This window comes from Nelumbo nucifera, chromosome 1 (genome assembly GCF_055504915.1).
Source record: "Nelumbo nucifera cultivar China Antique chromosome 1, China Antique-T2T, whole genome shotgun sequence".
Lineage (NCBI taxonomy): Eukaryota > Viridiplantae > Streptophyta > Magnoliopsida > Proteales > Nelumbonaceae > Nelumbo > Nelumbo nucifera.
In genome coordinates this window covers 90,148,523-90,167,422 of record NC_142649.1, presented here as the reverse complement: position 1 = coordinate 90,167,422, position 18,900 = coordinate 90,148,523, and the positions used below count along the sequence as shown (strand labels likewise).

Here is an 18,900-nt window from a genome sequence, read left to right as displayed (position 1 = left end):
TCTGGTGTTTCTATTGATACTGAACCGGGTTTCTGTCTTTTTGCATCTTGAGACAAAACTTTCCTGTTGAAGGATCAGTTTGAGACACTAGAAAACAGTTCTTTGTGCTAGAAGACACTGACCAGGTAAAGTGGTTTCAATTGGATAATCAAAACTCTGCCATATGATCTTTCTGGGAGAACCTTAAAAATCAAAATTGCCAACTTGAGCATGGAAACTGAAGAAGCAATTTGGGCAGTTGAAACAATGGTTTTGCTTTGGCTTTGCATGGTTTGCAAGACAAGTCTACTATCTCTTGTGAAGAGTAATGTAGCATTTACTGGAACCAGTGGGTCATCTGAGTTTGCTGTCCACACAACCAACCTCTGAGGACTTATTGCAATCCAGACTCTTGATAGTGAAGTGATTGCCTAGTGGGTAAAATCGAAATGTAAATTGAACCAAAGAGGAGTGCCATGGTGATGAGTTGGTGGTGGGGGAGGAGATAGGCGCTTAAGCTTATGTTGGATGATCCTTGTTTAGCAGCTGTCACTGAACAAAATGCAGAGGAGAAACAAAATAATAGCGGCCATGGGGACATGGTAGTTTTCCTTTGTATGAATGGTTTCTTGATCTCTCTTAAAGGAAAATTAGGAAAAGAGTCAACTTGACATTTGAAGGATTCAAGCAAAAAATAACTTTAGAAGTCTGAAGTCTTAAGGCATCTCCTTAGAAGCCAAGCTGTTCATGGTGAATGGTAAACCTTCTAGGTTTCAACTGATCACGGTTTCACTGGTATTCTCTCTAAACCTTTCTGATTTCTTTCTGAACCGGGCTACTCAAATTTCATTTTATTTATTTTTATTATATGCTACATGACTTTCTGAACATATTCTTGGAAGCCATGTCAAGGGATGAATTAACCAGTCCAATATTCTGAATCATTTATTAACCTGTTAAATTGCCTTGTTGAACCCACTTCTTGAATTTTCATTCTTTACACAGGTGTGGCAAAGGAGTTGCCAGTTGCCACAACAATGGAGCCTGAATGCTAGCCCACAAACAGATTTTTCTGAGAAATTCCAAAACGAGTGTTTAAGAAAAATGAAGGAAAGAACCATTGATCCATAATCTCTTGACTCGTTTTCAATCCAAAGAACCTTTTGCTAGAAAACCAAATGGAGATGACTTCTGTGATCATTTCAGTTATTACAAACAAACTTATCTACAAGTGAAGTTGCATAAACTGGATCAAATTGAACCGTGCATATATATATAACAGTCTAACTGGATCCTCACCTTCAACTCATTCTGTGTATGAATAACTGAATCCTCACCTTCAACTCAATCCAGCATAACCTTATTACCAAAAGAAAAAAAAAAAAATCCAACATGACTTAGATGGTACTAAAAAAAGGACTAGGAGGAACTGGTATATCTACAGTCCCTTCCAACATCAAAACCACCTTTTTCATGAATGGCCGAAGTGATGGCTCGTCTTGAATGCACCACAGACCCACGCTGACCATCCTCTCCAATCTTTTCTTGTCCACCACTTCATCACCAACTAGTTTCTGTAACTCACCAACCTTGAAACAGTCATAGACCCAATCCGTAAGAACAATCTCATCCTCAGGAACATTAACATCCACACTGCGACGATAACATACTAGTTCTAACAAGACGACCCCAAAGCTGTAGACATCTGCCTTTACTGTTATGGGCATGTTCCGGTGCCATTCTGGTGCCACATATCCCCTTGTCCCTCTGATTGCTGTAAAGGTCCCACTTTGGTCTGGCTTCAACAGCTTTGCCAATCCAAAATCGGCGATCTTTGGACAATTGAACTCGTCCATGAGTATGTTTTGGGGCTTTATGTCGCAGTGGATTATTTGGGTCTCGCATTCATCGTGCAAATATAGAATACCTGTAGCTATGTTCAAAGCAATTCCCACCCTTTCATCCCAATTTGGTCGTCTTTCCTTTCTGAAGAGATCTGCAAGTGATCCATTGCTCATGTACTCGTACACCAGAGGCTTCATTAGGACCATCGTTGCAGTAACCAACCAATCGGACTAAGTTTCTATGATGGGTTTTGGCAATCACGCGCATCTCAGTCTGAAACTCCCCCTCTCCATCCAACATCTTCTCCAGTCTCTTGACAGCGACGGTCCTCCTGGCTTTGGCCATTTGGTAAAGTTCCTTTGATAACTGTACAAAAAGAGCCTCTGCCCGTCTCTTCCTTGAAACCTTCACTAATTTTTTGTAGTTCAGCGATAGTAAATGACCGTAGAGCAATCTCCTCGGGTAGTCCTATACTTCTCTGATCCAAGATCCTGTTATACAAGCCCAAACACGGTTCTGTAACTAATAACGACAGACAACGCTAGCAAAATGAATGCACGAACGAGAAATACCACTCCGATTATCAGAATGTCTTTTCGTTGTTCTTTCTTGTTTTCGTGCCATTTCTTTCGCTTCCTCTTCCCACTTTGATATAAACCATGGTCGACTCATCAAGATTTCTTCTCCCATATCTCAACGGAAGCTTCTGCTTCCTGCACTCTTGATTAAAAACTACAGCTTCATAACTGCAATCCTCCAAACACGCCTTTTTGCAATCTTCTTCAGTGGTAATGGTCCATAAAACAACGTAAGGATCAACTTCCCATGTGGTACGGTCCAAAGCAAACATCTCATACTCGATGTTTTGGCTCTGGATTCCACAACTCTCTGCACTGAATTTCCTCACGCAACCCAGCGTCTGTTGATTTCTATCAATGAAATCGAAACTGGGCAGACATTTGCATTCAACTTTTTCATCCATGAGAATACAATATGCAGTTATGCCACACAACCCCTTGCATCACAATAATCGTTCGTTGAATTACATATTGATGATGTGCGATCTAGAAGTTCCTAGCTGGATAACTGCCTGGATCAATCTGTAAAACAGTACTGAGAGGGATCGGGGTGGAAGACCTAGTGAGGTCGCTCCGATGCTTAAGTCAGTTGAAAGGATGAGAGATCCATCATAATGGCTGAACTCTACAGGTAGGTTGGGCGAAATTTCAAAAATTTTTCTCTCCTATGTAGGAATCATATTCTCTGTTTTAAAAAATTGATTTTCAATAATCAATCTTGAACCTAAATCGGACCAAATCTGAAATCAAAAAGTAGGAGAGGGATATATCTGATACGGAGTAGCAGTAACTCCCAACGAAGGTATTCATGCCCAAGGAAAATGCCAAAGACTGCTCCCATTGAAGATGACACAGCGTAGGGTGGAGCAGAATCAGCAGGTGGTTCCTTAGCAAGAATTAAACTCTTTAGAAAGAATTCGATGGAGGGTGAGTGTGCATGACTTCAGATAAGTTTTTCACCAAAAACTGATATCAAGAACTTTTCTTGATCGCTCCTACAGGTGGAGATCGAACTGGCAATGGCGGTAGCAATAGAAGGAGGCAAGAGCAGAAGATGGCATTAGTCTAACTGGAGTTGTCTTCTCTCTTGGATTTGTAATCTGATCAGGTGCTGAAGGGTTCACCCTCCTCCTCTATTTATAACTTTAAAGAGAGGTTTTCCTAATCCCATTAAGAGTTTTCTAATCCAAATCTTGTATTTGGATCTGGACTCTCTTTAAGAGATAAGGATAATCCCTTATTTTATCTGCAGATAAAGATCAACCCTCCTAATCTTATTAGGAGTTTCCTAATTCAAATCTTTGTTTGGATCTGGACTCTTTGAGTGGATAGAGATAATTCCCTATTCTATCTGCTGAACTAAATCTCAGAACCGCCCATCTTTAATTAATCATATTAAACCAGTTCGAATTGGGCTTTAGGCCCATTAAGTCCATGTGCTCATTCAGCCTCCAAACTGCTGCCCAGTTGGGTATCCTTGTATGGCGTGGGACCCAAACATTGATCTACACATTAGCCAAATGGGTTCAGCCTAGCCTCTGTTACAAGGCCTGGCCAAATTCACTGTAGGGGACAGTGAACCCTTGAGCCCATCACCATGGGCTCTTAATGGGCCCAACACTTACACTAAGTGGTCATTGGGTCAAGCCACCATATAAAATCCCAAGGACTGTGGGCAGATGCAAGATTAGCCCATCAGGTATTACCCTTAATGGTCTTACACTTAACCTCTCAGCCCATAATGATCAAACACTGCCCGACAAGAGATGACCTCTCACTCGGCTGCAAGGAACAATGTTGCACTCTCTACTCACATGGATCCCGGGAATTAAAACTTTTTTGCAAACATTTTAAAATCATAATATATATATATATATATATATATATATATATATATATATATAAATATATTTTGCAAAACAAATTTCAACGATTGAAATCAACTGCCTGTAGTTTAGGCTTCCATTAGAGAGAGTGCATCCTCGATCATTCACTTTGTCCGACAAAGGGGCTGATCCTGTCACTATGATCACCCACTCAGATGAATTCTCGGACTGTCCCAACATACCCAGGTTTTGACCCCCTCTAAGGATCTCACTGATTGACATATCAAAGACAACCTAATTCGACACCTAGTGCAGTATCATAACCGAGTCTAGGGGTCAGGTGTAACATTCCAGTTTTGCCCATCAATCTCCAAGGTCCAGGGCAATACTGGAATTCTGGTCCGGTTCAGGGTTTCAAGAAAACCCACACAGCATGTACCTCAGGTCTCACCCTGGCAGTTGAGACAAGCCACCCCAACCAACTTGGCGGCACATCAGTGTCAACCTTGGTAGGATAAATCTCCCCAAATCGATCCAACGGCTATGGAGATTCTAAACTAACACGAGTCTCATATGTGTCCAGTTTAAGGGTATTGCACAAAAACACACCATAATAACATGAATCAAATATGTACTTTATAAATTTACATTAAATGTCATAAGGTACATCATTCTGATTGGAGCTAAGGGCATACATTGTCTAACATCAGTATTCTATGTTTGCGAGCTAAGTATGAATGCTAGAGAGCTTGAATGTGAGTAATCGCGCGTACCTTCGCCTTGAGGATCGATGCCCTTATATAGTTGAGTAGCCGTGAACCATACGAAAAGTCTTCGGGGTCCTCGAGTTGCATATATAAGATCCGTTACATTTTTGAAGGAGAGCGATGCGCCGGTTGATAAGGTTTATCACTTTCCTCTAATTCGGACTGGGTGAGGATGAGCCTTGTTACTAGACGTCGTGATCCCGGGAGATTCGGAGTCCGTTGGGGAAGCTTCTGGAGTCGCTTTGTTTTTTTGGTCCCGAACTAGCACCTCAGTTCTTTGGCTCCGAACTAGCACTTCGGTCCTTTGGCCTCGAACTAAATTAGGTGCCGAGGTGCTCAAGGTCCCGAGCTCCCGAACTACTGGGGAGGCTCTCTTGTTGAGTTGTCACCCAACTGACTGATCGCATCCACGTGTACCTCAGTTGCTAGGTCGGGCCAAATTATCCCTCATCAATTGCCTACACTCCCTGTGCCAGGGGTCCTAACCCCGGTGCGAGGAGTTTACAGTTAGCGCAAGCAGGTTGGCCCGATTTCTTCTTGGCTCACCTCCCGGTTTTATGGTCGGACTGTTAAACAGTTTTGTATGCCCTTAGCTTCAATCAAGAATGATGTACTTTATGAGTTTATTGTAAATGAATAAAAGTGCAAATTTGATTCATGTTCCCTTGGTATGTTTCTGTGTAACACCCTTAAACTGGACACTTAATGAGACTCGTGTTAGTCTAGAACGTTCACAGCCAGTGGATCGGTCTGGGGAGACCTATCCTGTCTCAGCTGCCAGGGTGAGACCTTAGGCACATACAGTGTAGGATTAATAGAACCTTTGAACCGGACAAGATTTCCAGTATTGCCCTGGACCTTGGAGATAGATGGTCAAAACTGGAAAGTTACACCTAACCCCTAGACTCGATTATGATACTACACTAGATGTCGGATTGGGCTGTCTTTGATGTACCAATCAGTGAGATCCTTAGTGGGGGTCAAAACCTGGGTATGTTGGGACAGTCCGAGAATTCATCTAAATGGGTGATCATAGTGATAGGATCAGCCCCTTTGTCGGACAAAGGTAATGATCGGGGATGCACTCTCTCTGATGGAAACCAAGACTGCCGGCAGCCGATTTCAATTGTTGAGATTTTGTTTTGCAAAATATATTTATATATATATATGTGTGTGTGTGTGTGTGTTATGGTTTCGAAATGGTTTGCAAAAAGGTTTTAATTCCCGGGATCCATATACTTAGAGAGTGTAACACTGTTCCTTGCAGCCGAGGGAGAGGTCCTCTCTTGTCGGGCAGTGTATGATCATTATGGACTGAGAGGTTAAGTGTAAGACCATTGAGGATAATACCTGATGGGCTAATCTTGCATCTGCCCACAGTCCCTGGGTGTTACAAGGTGGCTAGGCCCAGGGACCACTTAGGGTAAGTGTTGGGCCCATAGAGCCCATAAGATGGGTTTTCAGGGGGTATACTGTCCATAACAGTGTATTCGGCCAGGCTTTGTAACAAAGGCTGGGCTGAACCCATGTGGCTGATGTATAGATCAATGCTTGGGTCCCACGCCATACAAGGAAGCCTAACTGGGCAGCAGTTTGGAAAGCTAATTGAGTACATAACCTTAAATGGGCCTTAAGCCCATTTTGAACTGGGCTGATTTGATCAGTGAATTAAAGGGGGCGAATTCTGAGATAGATCAGCTGATAGGATTGGGCCTAGACCCTGTCCACTTAGAGTGTCCAAGATCTAAATGAGATTTAGATCTGGAAACCTCCTAATTAGATTAGGAGATGGCTGATCTGATCTACAGATAAGATAAGGGTTATCCCTTATCACTTAAAGGGACTTCTAAACCAAATATGATTTGAATTAGAAACTCCCAATGAGATTAGGAGCTGATCCCTTTAAGATTATGAAAGAAGAAAGGGGCAAATACAGTTAGTGATTTTGATGTTCAATTCTCTTCAGAGCTGAAAATCACAGAAAGAGAGATTTTCTGCACCCTGCGAATTCTTTCCTGCCGCCTCCTTCCTGCCATTCCATTGCCTTTAGTTCGATCTCCAGTTCTTGGGAGAAATCAAGATCTGATCTTGATTCCACAAGCCATCCAGTTGATTCTTGCGAGGGGTCAAGTTCTTTTGGAAGAACGTTGCTGATACTGCTCCATCCTTCACTGCGCCATCTTCAGTGGGAGCAGATTTTGGATCCTTGCTTGGGCGTGAACACCTCCATTGGGAAATACTGTTTCTCCGTATCAGGTATATCCTCCCTCCTACTCCTTTTGGTTTAGATCTGATTTGGTTCTTGATTCAAGATTGATCCTTGAAAATATGTTTTCTAAAATAGGGAATTCGATTCCCTGCAAGGATGGGAGAAATTTTTTGAAATTCTCTTTATCCATTCCGCAAGACTTGGGCATCCATGTGATGGATATCCCATCCCTTCAGTGGTATCAGAGCCATGGTTCAAATCTTGAATCATTTTAATTCAGATCTGAACCTGCGCAAATGGGCAGAAGGTGTTCTACCCGATTTGCGTAGATATGGGTTTTGGGAAATTTATTCCCAAAATTAATGGGCAAATAATCTGAAATTAATTTTATATAAATCTGATTATTGTTTAGAATAGTTCTTTATGATTTTCTTGATTTATGGGCTGTTCGCACAAGAGGAGATCAAATTCTTGGTTTGCACAGGGAACCTGCAAGATTTGCAGTTTCTTGATTTATTCATTACATTTTTATGTAAATATTTTTTTTATTTTTAGACTCAATGTATTAGATATTCGATCTGATGTAATTATAATAGAAATTATGTTTTCTATTTAATTTATTTTTGGATCGAAGATGGCGGCGCAGGGAAGGAGATTTCACAGATGGGACATTCGCTACCTGCGATTTGCAGTCTATGAAACTGCATTCTGTGATCTAACCTCTGTTTTGCAGGATGGATTGTACGGACAGCCCTGGATTAACTGATTCTTGTTTTCTTTTATCAGTTCTTTAATTTCAGATTATTTTCTTGAGTTAAAGATTTAATTAAAGATCAAACCCTAGACCCATTCGTACCAAGATTGCTTCAATTTGTTTGGACCGAATCTAGGGTTTATTCAAGGCTGAAAGTCAGCCCTAATTTTCCCACAAATTGGCCTAAGGATTGATGTTTAATTAAATGGTTAATTCGGCCCAACCTGTAAGGCCCAGTTTTAAACTGTTAAAACTGCCAAAAGCCCACTTCAAAGAAACAAGCTATATGGGCTGAACTGGGTAACCCTGATTCAGCCCATATTCCTATATGATATTAATTGTTAATGTTATGAATTAAAATGGGCTTCAAATGGGCTATTACAGATAATTAATTGATTGGATCAATTCCTCCCTGCATGTGATGTATGGATGTGTGTGATGTGCTACGTTCATGGGCCATAAGTGCTTGGCCCATGCAGATTCGATAGTGGCTCTTGCGCACACTATGGCTGAATGCACATCATTGCCATGGTGTCCCTACTGGTCATTTGATAACCTCCCTCAATGGTGGGCCCTACACCTCCTGAAGAGGTTACGTGCGGAACCCTAGCCGGTTTAGACCCACTGAAATCTGGCTTTGTGAAAGTTAGTGGGAGCCACTCTGGTTTGACCTAAAATAAACTAGGGCGTAATTCTTGTTCCCTCCAGTAAGTATGAGTGCATGTGATAGGGAGATTCATGTGATGAACTCTCTAAAGGCCTTCCATCATTAGCATGAGGATGGGTCCTTCAGTAATGAGGAAACGCACCAGAAAATGGGCTACCCATTTGCTGTTGGGCTTGTCTAAATGTTTCATAAGATGATAGGGGCGTCATAGACCGATGTGGGAGAGGCTTCACTAGAAAATGAGAACTCTCACGGTACCTTGGCGTTCACGAATATGATGGGTGAGCACTCACTGGACAGAGAGGTTTACCTGAAAACGACTCTGAACCTTGTCTGACAGAGGCCAAAGGAAAAACTCATATGATGAGTGGATATGATCTTTCACAGAAAGGTGGTGGGGTTTTGCAGCTGAAACAGTTGGCTCCATGCACCCTATGTGGTTTCCCACATTTCCAGAGACAAGTCGCTGTCTCCATCCCTGAGCAGGAGGGAAAAATCAGAGATGAAAAATGGGAATGGAACATAGATTAAAATCCATATCTGTGACTTGAACATGAATCAAATAAGGTTGTGAACTGATATTTGCTGTTTTATCAGAAAATGGCAAACGGACAATTTGCAAAGCTTCTTGACGACAACAAGCTTAAGGGCCCAAACTATGCCGACTGGTACCGTAACCTAATGCTGGTTTTAACATCTGAAAAATTGGACAAGGTAGTCAAGTCTCCTGCCCCGGAACATCCGGGTGATAGGGCTTCTGAAGCCTGTAGGAGAGAATTCCAAGATTGGGAGGATAAAAACTCCCTAGCCCGCTGCTATGTCGTTGCTTCTTTGGACAACTCAATACATAGGCAGTTCGATCAGATTGAACTCGCTAAGGACATATTGGATAGTCTAAAAACAATGTATGAAGAGTAGAACCGTTTTACTCGGCAGAAGGTCTTGAAAATGTTCATGACCGCTCAAATGTCCAAGGGGCAGAAAGTTCATGACCATTGTCTTCGGATGATGGGTTACATTAACGAGTTGGAAGCCCTTGGATCCGGGCTATATCTTGGGACTCAAGTAGATGTCATTCTGAATTCCTTGCCCTCTTCCTTCAATGGGTTCATATTAAATTACAATATGAACAAGCTGAATGTCAGCGTCCAAGAGCTAAGCAATATGTTGCAAAGGGTCGAGGACTTACTTAAGAAGGATGAGCCTGTGGTGATGCTTGTTGAAGCTAACAAAATGGCATGAAAAAGAGGAAGGCAAAGAAGCCTTAGAAGAAGACTACAAAGCCCAAGAAGCAGAAGAAGGACAGGGCAGCAGATGCATGTCACTTCTGCAAACAAACCGGCCATTGGAAGAGGAACTGTCCTCAGTACCTGGAATCCAAGAAAGGTAATTTCGAATCTTGCGTCATAGAAACTAACTTATTGGTGGCTTCTGCGTCCTGGTGTATTGACTCCGGGGCTTCAACTCATGCGTGTAACTCACTGTAGGGGTTCAAGGTAAGCAGAAGGCTGAATGATGGAGAAGTGATGCTCTACTTGGGGACTTCTGCAAGCGTTGCAGCTATGACAATAGGCACCGTAGAATTGAAATTTAGAGAAGGAAATATTGTACTTAAAGATTGTCTTTTAGTGCAAAATCTAAGAAGAAATTTGATTTCTGTCTCAAAACTTTGTGCGGATGGATATTCTGTCTTTTTCAGTAATACGATTACTATTAAAAGAAACAATAAATTCATCGTATATGGGGAACTGGAGAACGGTCTCTATGTTCTACATCCTTCTCTAGAAACTAACATAGCTGAAACTACGTCGGCCGAAATCCCCAAGAAAAGAGCACGTGATACAGTTAATCCCACGTGCCTGTGGCATTACCGACTTGGCCATATTGGTATTGACCGAATCACAAGACTGGCAAAGGATGGTCCTTTGGATTTTCTAACTGTAGAAGATCTTCCCATTTGTGAGCCTTGCCTTCAGGGTAAGATGACAAAGAGGCCATTTAACGGTAAGCCTGAAAGATGTACAAGCACGCTTGACCTTATACATACTGATGTATGTGGTCTCCTGAATGTTAGGACCTGTAACCAACACGTGTATTTCATTACATTCACCAATGATTTTTCACGATATGGTTACATGTACCTAATGAGACAAAGTCTGAATCTTTTGAAAAGTTCAAAGAGTTCAAACAAGAGGTCGAGAAACAGTTAGGGAGAGAAATTAAAGCCCTTCGATCAGATCGAGGTGGCGAGTATCTCTCTGACGAATTCAGGGACTACTTAAAGGACAATGGGATAGTATCATAGTTGGCTCCTCCTGCTACACCACAACTTAACGGTGTTTCAGAGAGGAGGAATGGGACCTTATTGGATATGGTCCGGTCACTTCTCACCCATTCAGAGTTACCCACATCCTTTTGGGGATACACATTAGAGACTGCGATATACGTGCTGAACTGGGTTCCAACCAAATCGGTTCCTAAGACTCCTTATGAGCTTTGGACCGGAAAGAAACAAAGTGTACGACACTTGAAGATTTGGGATTGTCCGGCTCACGTTAAAAGAACGAATCCGGACAAATTGGAATCCAAGACCAGCCGTTGCCTATTCGTAGGCTACCCAAAGGGCTCAGTGGGCTACCTATTGTATGATCCAAGTGAGCAGAAGGTGTTCTGCAGTCGGAATGCACAATTCTTGGAAAATGACTACATCCTGGACAATCTACGCCAGGAAATTGTTTTTGATGAGGAGAGCTCAGATGCAGTGGGAGGTGTCCCACAAGTTCCAAGTAGTGACCAACCTAGAAGATCTACCCGGGTGTCCAGGCCACCGGTCCGTTTTGGTTACGATCAGGATAGTTACCTGGTCGAAACCTTGACTAGTGAAGAGGATCCCGCAACATATGCGAAAGCTATGTTGGACATAGACTCCCTTAAATGGGTAGATGCCATGAGAGCTGAGATGGAATCAATGGATACCAATGGAGTTTGGATTCTAGTGGATCCGCCCTCCGGGGTAAAAGCAATTGGTTGCAAATGGATCTACAAGAGGAAGAAGGGCCCCGATGGCAGGGTTGAGACTTACAAAGATCGTCTGGTGGAAAAATGATACACTCAGAAAGAAGGCATCGATTATGAGGAAACCTTTTCGCCCGTGGCCATGCTTAACTCCATTAGGATCCTACTATCTGTAGCAGCTTACTATGACTATGAGATTTGACAGATGGATGTCAAAACTACGTTCCTGAATGGAGAGCTTACTGAAGATATCTATATGCAGCAACCACAAGGTTTTGTAGCTGCGGGTCAGGAACACATGGTTTGTAAGTTGAATAGATCCATATATGGATTGAAGCAAGCTTCTAGAAGTTGGAACATCTGATTTGACTCTACGGTCAAAAAGTTTGATTTTGAGCAAAACCCGGATGAACCCTGTGTTTACAGAAAGACCAATGGTGACAAGGTTACGTTTCTGGTTCTGTATGTAGATGACATTCTACTCATTGGGAATGATATAGGAATGTTAAGTACGATAAAAGTATGGCTATCACAGCAATCTCCATGAAAGACCTTGGAGAAGCCTCCTATATACTGGGTCTTCGACTCTATAGAGATAGATCAAAGCGGATAATAGGTCTATCCCAATCTGCTTATATTGACAAAGTAGTCAAGAGATATAGTATGGAAAACTCCAAGAAAGGAAATGTTCCTTTCAGGCTTGGAGTCAATCTCTCCAAGAAGATGTCTCCAAAGACCTCTGAGGAGATCGAGAGCATGAAAGATGTTCCCTATGCCTCAGTCGTAGGGAGCATCATGTATGCCATGCTATGCACTCGTCCTGACATCGCCCAGGCAGTGAGTGTAGTAAGCAGATTCCAGGCCAACCTAAGGCAGGAGCATTGGACTGTTGTGAAATGCATACTTAAGTACCTTCGAAGGACAAAAGAGTTTTGTCTGGTATTCGATGGTAGTTCACTACAGATCAAAGGGTATACAAATGCGGATTTCCAATCGGATCCAGATGATAGAAAGTCTACATCTGGATATGTTTTCATAATAGGATCGTGTGCTGTTTGCTGGAAAAGCAGCAAATAGGGGTCCACAACAGACTCCACAGTCGAGGCCGAATACAGTGCTGCAAGTGAAGCTGCCAAGGAAGCCGTGTGGATGAAGAAGTTCGTTCATGAATTGGGAGTAGTTCCGTTCAGCACATCACCCATCCCATTGTTATGTGACAACAATGGAGCCATTGCTCAGGCTAAGGAGCCACGAGCCCACTCGAAGTCGAAGCACATCGAGAGGAAGTACCACGTACTGCGGGAGATTGTTGGTAGAGGGGACATCCTGATTCAGAAGGTAGCAGACCCATTGACGAAGCCACTATCACAGAAAGTGTTTGAGAAACACGTGGAAAGCATGGGACTCCGGCTAGTACCTGATTGGACCTAAGTGCAAGAGGGAGCTATTAGACAGTTTTGTATGCCCTTAGCTTCAATCAAGAATGATGTACTTTATGAGTTTATTGTAAATGAATAAAAGTGCATATTTGATTCGTGTTCCCTTGGTATGTTTTGGTGTAATATCCTTAAATTGGACACTTAATGAGACTCGTGTTAGTCTAGAACGTTCAAAGCCAGTGGATCGGTCTGGGGAGACCTATCCTGACAAGGCTGACACTGTGGTGCCACCAAGTCGGTTGGGGTGGCCTGTCTCAACTGCCAGGGTGAGACCCTAGGTACATACAGTGTAGGATTAATAGAACCTTTGAACCGGACAAGATTTCCAGTATTGCCCTGGACCTTGGAGATAGATGGGCAAAACTTGAAAGTTACACCTAACCCCTAGACTCGATTATGATACTACACTAGATGTCGAATTGGACTGTCTTTGATGTACCAATCAGTGAGATCCTTAGTGGGGGTCAAAACCTGAGTTTGTTGGGACAGTCTGAGAATTCATTTAAGTGGGTGATCATAGTGATAGGATCAGCCCCTTTGTCGGACAAAGGTAATGATCGGGGATGCACTCTCTTTGATGGAAACCAAGACTGCCGGCAACCGATTTCAATTGTTGAGATTTTGTTTTGCAAAAAATATATATATATATATATATATATATATATATATATATATATATATGTGTGTGTGTGTGTGTGTGTGTGTGTGTTATGGTTTCAAAATGGTTTGCAAAAAGGTTTTAATTCCCGGGATTCATATACTTAGAGAGTGCAACACTGTTCCTTGTAGCCGAGGGAGAGGTCCTCTCTTGTCGGGCAGTGTATGATCATTATGGGCTGAGAGGTTAAGTGTAAGACCATTGAGGATAATACCTGATGGGCTAATCTTGCATCTGCCCACAGTCCCTGCGTGTTACAAGGTGGCTTGGCCCAGGGACCAGTTAGGGTAAGTGTTGGGCCCATAGAGCCCATAAGATGGGTTTTCAGGGGGTGCACTGTCCATAATAGTGTATTCGGCCAGACCTTGTAACAAAGGCTGGGCTGAATCCATGTAGCTGATGTATAGATCAATGCTTGGGTCCCACGCCATACAAGGAAGCCCAACTGGGCAGCAGTTTGGAAGGCTAATTGAGTACATAACCTTAAATGGGCCTTAAGCCCATTTCGAACTGGGTTGATTTGAACAGTCAATTAAAGGGGGCGAATTCTGAGATGGATCAGCTGATAGGATTTGGCCTAGACCCTATCCACTTAGAGAGTCTAAGATATAAATGAGATTTAGATCTAGAAACCTCCTAATTAGATTAGGAGATGGCTGATCTGATCTGCAGATAAGATAAGGGTTATCCCTTATCACTTAAAGGGACTTCTAATCCAAATATGATTTGGATTAGCAACTCCTAATGAGATTAGGAGCTGATCCCTTTAAGATTATGAAAGAAGAAAGGGGCGAATACAGTTAGTGATTTTGATGTTCAATTCTCTTTAGAGCTGAAAATCACAGAAAGAGAGATTTTCTGCACCCTGCGAATTCTCTCCTGCCGCTTCCTTCCTGCCGTCGCCATTGCCTTTAGTTCAATCTCCAGTTCTTGGGAGAAAACAAATCTGATCTTGATTCCAATCTTTTGGGAAAATATTGGTTAGAGCTGTACCACAAGCCATCCAGTTGATTCTTGCAAGGAGTCAAGTTCTTTTGGAAGAACGTTGCTGATACTGCTCCATCTTTCACTGCGCCATCTTCAGTGGGAGCAGATTTTGGATCCTTGCTTGGGCGTGAACACCTCCATTGGGAGATACTGTTTCTCCGTATCAGGTATATCCTCCCTCCTACTCCTTTTGGTTCAGATCTGATTTGGTTCTTGATTCAAGATTGATCCTTGAAAATATGTTTTCTAAAATAGGTAATTCGATTCCCTGCAAAGATGGGAGAAATTTTTTGAAATTCGCCCTATCCATTCCGCAAGACTTGGGCATCCATGTTATAGATATCCCATCCCTTCACGGACCGATGTAACCCATGTGGCTCAATGGAAAAACTAGGTCGTGTGTTGGGGACGCGTGGACACAATGCGGTTTATAAACTCCGCGGATGCCAAAAATTGCGCTCAATTGAAATCTTTCCTCGAAAAGAGTGTGGCCGGTTTTCACAAGAGCCATAGGATCGCATCGATCTGAACCGTCAGTTCCCGAATATGGTGGCTATAAATAGGGGGACCCAGGTCCCCTTTCCTTTGTCTTTCGAAGTGCGTCCGAGAGTTGAGGTCATGCATCCGTTCTTCAGCTCGTGTCTTGTATCCGGGGTAGTTCGCTTCCTTTTTCGTCTTTCAGTGAGTTCGTTTGTTTCCTTTTTATTCATTATGTCTGGCCTTTGTTTAAATAGCCTTCTAGCTGGGAGTGGTGAGTCCGTTTGGGCCGAGGTGGGTACCTCGGTACAGATTGTGGAGCCTTATCCTGTCGAGGTGGGCACTTCGGCATAGGATGAGGACCCCAATCCGTTCGTGGTAGACTCACCTCGGAGAGAGCGAGAAGATTTTGGTAAATCGGCCTCCTCCTCACACCGAGGTTGCCTGCCAGATAGCTTTGGTCCGTCTACGATGACAGCAGACATGCTCCTCTCCTTAGTTGATCGCTATAGACTTCGTAACGACCTCGTTTATAGTATCCCCTTTGGCAATTTTCCTTGGGATCATGGTTATGACGAGATCGTGGTTTTCGAGGAACAACTCGTAGATGGCCTTTGTTTTTCACTCCACCCTTTCATAATTGAGATCGTCAAATTTTTTGACATCGCCATAGACCAGCTCCACTCGAACTCCGTTCGTAATATTGTAGGTACCATCTCCCCTTTTCATGACTATAATTGACCTCTTGACCTCGACATTTTTTCCTTGATCCTTTCTATCAAGAAGAATTCTGCCTGTGTTCTACTCGAGCATAGGCGTAGTTACTACATGTCTCCTCACCCCAGGTACAAGTTGTTATACAAGCTCCCCAACAAAGTCTCGACCTAGAAGAGGCGTTACTTCATAGTCCGTAACGTGGAAGGGTGGCCTTTTCCAACCCATTGGAGACTTGCCATTCAGGACCTTGACGTTAGGTTGGATAAAAATGTGCGGGAGGAAGTCCGGGCTTGGGCGAAGCTAGGCTTGAAGTTCGAGAACTTCGTGATCGAAGAGAAGCTCGCATAGGCCGGCCTACTGTTGTACTCTTTTTCTTACTTTGTTTTACTTTGATGTTGCATCTGACTTTGTTCGTTGCTTTCTTGTAGTCATCATGGCTGACTTCTCTGCTGACAAGCTCTTCAAAGGCATGCAGAAGGGCAAGAAGAAGAAGAGGGCCTCCAAGAAGGCCCACATTCAAGAGGAGGTTCCCACCTCGGGCGTTGGTGTCACCACCTTTGAACTCCCAGCTGACACTGAACAGCCCTTGGTAATCGACCTGGTCAAGGGGGACCAGGATAGGGCTTCCCCACACCAATTTTCGAGGAAACTACATCTTATGAGGCCCAACAAGCTCAGGAGGCTGCCCCATCGGGCAACGATATCCCAGCTCAGAGCGTCTTGAGCCTGAAGCTTGGTCTCCTCAAGAAAAAAGACGTAGTCTTCCCTGAAGAGGTCACTTAGTGGGTCGAACTACTGGCCGCTCAACTTGGGGGAAGAGCAGCGACACACTGCATGGTGGTATGTACCAAACCTTCAATCCTTCTATACTTGGATTATTTTCTCAATACTTATGTCTCATTTCTTCTCTTGTCAGGTGAACTCTTCGATCCACCCCCTAGTCTACCAGTCCGAGATGAACTTGAAGCGGGCTCTCGAGGCCGAGGAGTCTTCTTGCAAGGCTCACTCTGAACTGAACTTAGCTTACATCGAGGAGCTGGTGAAGGAGCGGACTGACATCCTGCTTCGTTCGATGGAGGCGGAGAAGATCAAGGCCGTCTAGGAGTATAAGTCTTTACCGGAACAACATGAGCTGCTCTTCGAGATCAGAACGGTGGGCTACCGCAAAGACTTCAAGCTCAATAGGTGGTTGACCCAATGTGAATTTCCTCACCTCGACCTCAGCTCCATCACAACATCAAAGGTCACTGAGGAGATTGCCCTCAAGGAAACTACGGACCCCGACTCCAAGGAGGAGGAGAGCGACAACCTCCTTGGAAAAGAAACTGTGGAAGGGGAAGAGGGAGGTGACACCGCCGCCGACCACCTGGAGACCGATCAGCCTACTGATGTTGCTACTAGGGACAAAGGGCCCCATATTGATTGATACCTCTTGCCTCTTTTCTTGGACCCCCTATATATAGTGTATGTCCCGGGCCTCTGAGTTCGGTTGTAGTTTTTTTTTTTTTTGTTTTGCCATGTACTTGGAACTTTTTGTTAATGAAACATAGTGATTCAAAGAACCTTTTGTGTGAATTTTTTTTTTTCTAAGTGTTGGTTATTCCAAAGTGCCAAGCTAAGGAACTAGACTCCAAGTAGGAATAACCCAGTATTGTTGTATGTCGAGGTGGATGGACATTGTAGGGTACGTACCCAACCTATCTATGCACGAGCTACTCTCTTGCCCAAGCTGAAGAGGTGATTGGAACTTGTCGTGCCTATGTCGAGGAGAAGACTAGGACTTATCTGCCGAGATCTTTTGTCAGCTCGACACCGTGGCCCTTAGGCTTTTGAGAGTGACTCATAGTCCTCTCTCTAGCTCGTTGTCTTTTTGACCAGTTCGGTGGTCCCATGGACTTAGGGGAATTTTACCTTGGAGTCGTGGACTCATAAGTAGTACCTTCTTAGGTTGTCAATGTTCCATGCTCGATGTACCTGCTTCCCTTCCAAACATACGTGCGTTCCCCGAGCACCCATCTTATATGGTACAGACTTCCCTGTTCAATCCGAGCTTACCAACGTCGGGCTCAGGTACCATAACTTTCTAGGGAACTATGTTGCTGATAAGAAACTATCACTTCTTGACCCGGGCGTTATAGTACCGAGCTACTCTTTGCTAGTATGCCACAGTCTGGATGTAGGCTAGGTCTTACACCTCCTCTACCAGGTCCAGGTTGGTATGAAGCTCGTCGTCGTTTGCTTTCTCATCATAGGCCTCAAGTCACAATGTGGGTACCTCGATCTCTGCCGGGATCACCGCCTCTGTACCATACGTGAGGTTGAAGGGGGTCTCACCTGTCATGGTCTTGATAGTAGTTCGGTAGCTAGGCGGGCTTTCAATCCACGAAGTATCGCCCTATTACTTACTTTTGCTTGTCCATTCGCTTAAGGGCGTGCCACCGAGGTGAAGTTTTGCTGAATCCCCATCTCGACACACCAGTTTTGGAACTTAATATCTTTGAACTGCTTCCCATTGTCGGATATCAGCACCTGGGGTAGTCTGAAGCGACATACTATGCTCCTCCAGAAGAAATTCTGTATGTTACGAGCTGTGATGGTTACCAGGGGCTCGACTTCCACCCACTTTGTAAAGTAATCTACTGCCACAATTAGGAACCTCCTTTGCCCAGTTGTTGGCGGGAAAGGACCGAGAATGTCAGTTCCCCAATGCGCGAAGTGCCACAGGCTGGTAAGGTAATTCAAATTGGTAGCAGGTTGATGGTGAATATTGGCATGCCTCTAACATCTGTCATACTTCTTGACATGCTCAAGTGCGTTTCCTTCATTGTAGACCAATAGTAGCCCTGCCTTAAACACTTTCTATGCGAGGTCTCTGCCCCCCAAGTGTCCACCGCACAAGCCTTCATGGGTGTTGCGAAGTACGAGCTCAGCTTCTAAGGGTCGCAGGCAGTGCAGGTAGGGGAGTGTGAAGGATCTCTTGTA

The 18,900-nt window shown here is 43.7% G+C and overlaps 1 pseudogene; it reads right to left on the bottom strand.

The window, feature by feature from the left end:
- Positions 1-985: 985 nt before the first annotated feature.
- On the bottom strand, positions 986-14,643 carry LOC104588876 (G-type lectin S-receptor-like serine/threonine-protein kinase LECRK3; annotated as a pseudogene).
- Positions 14,644-18,900: the final 4,257 nt, after the last annotated feature.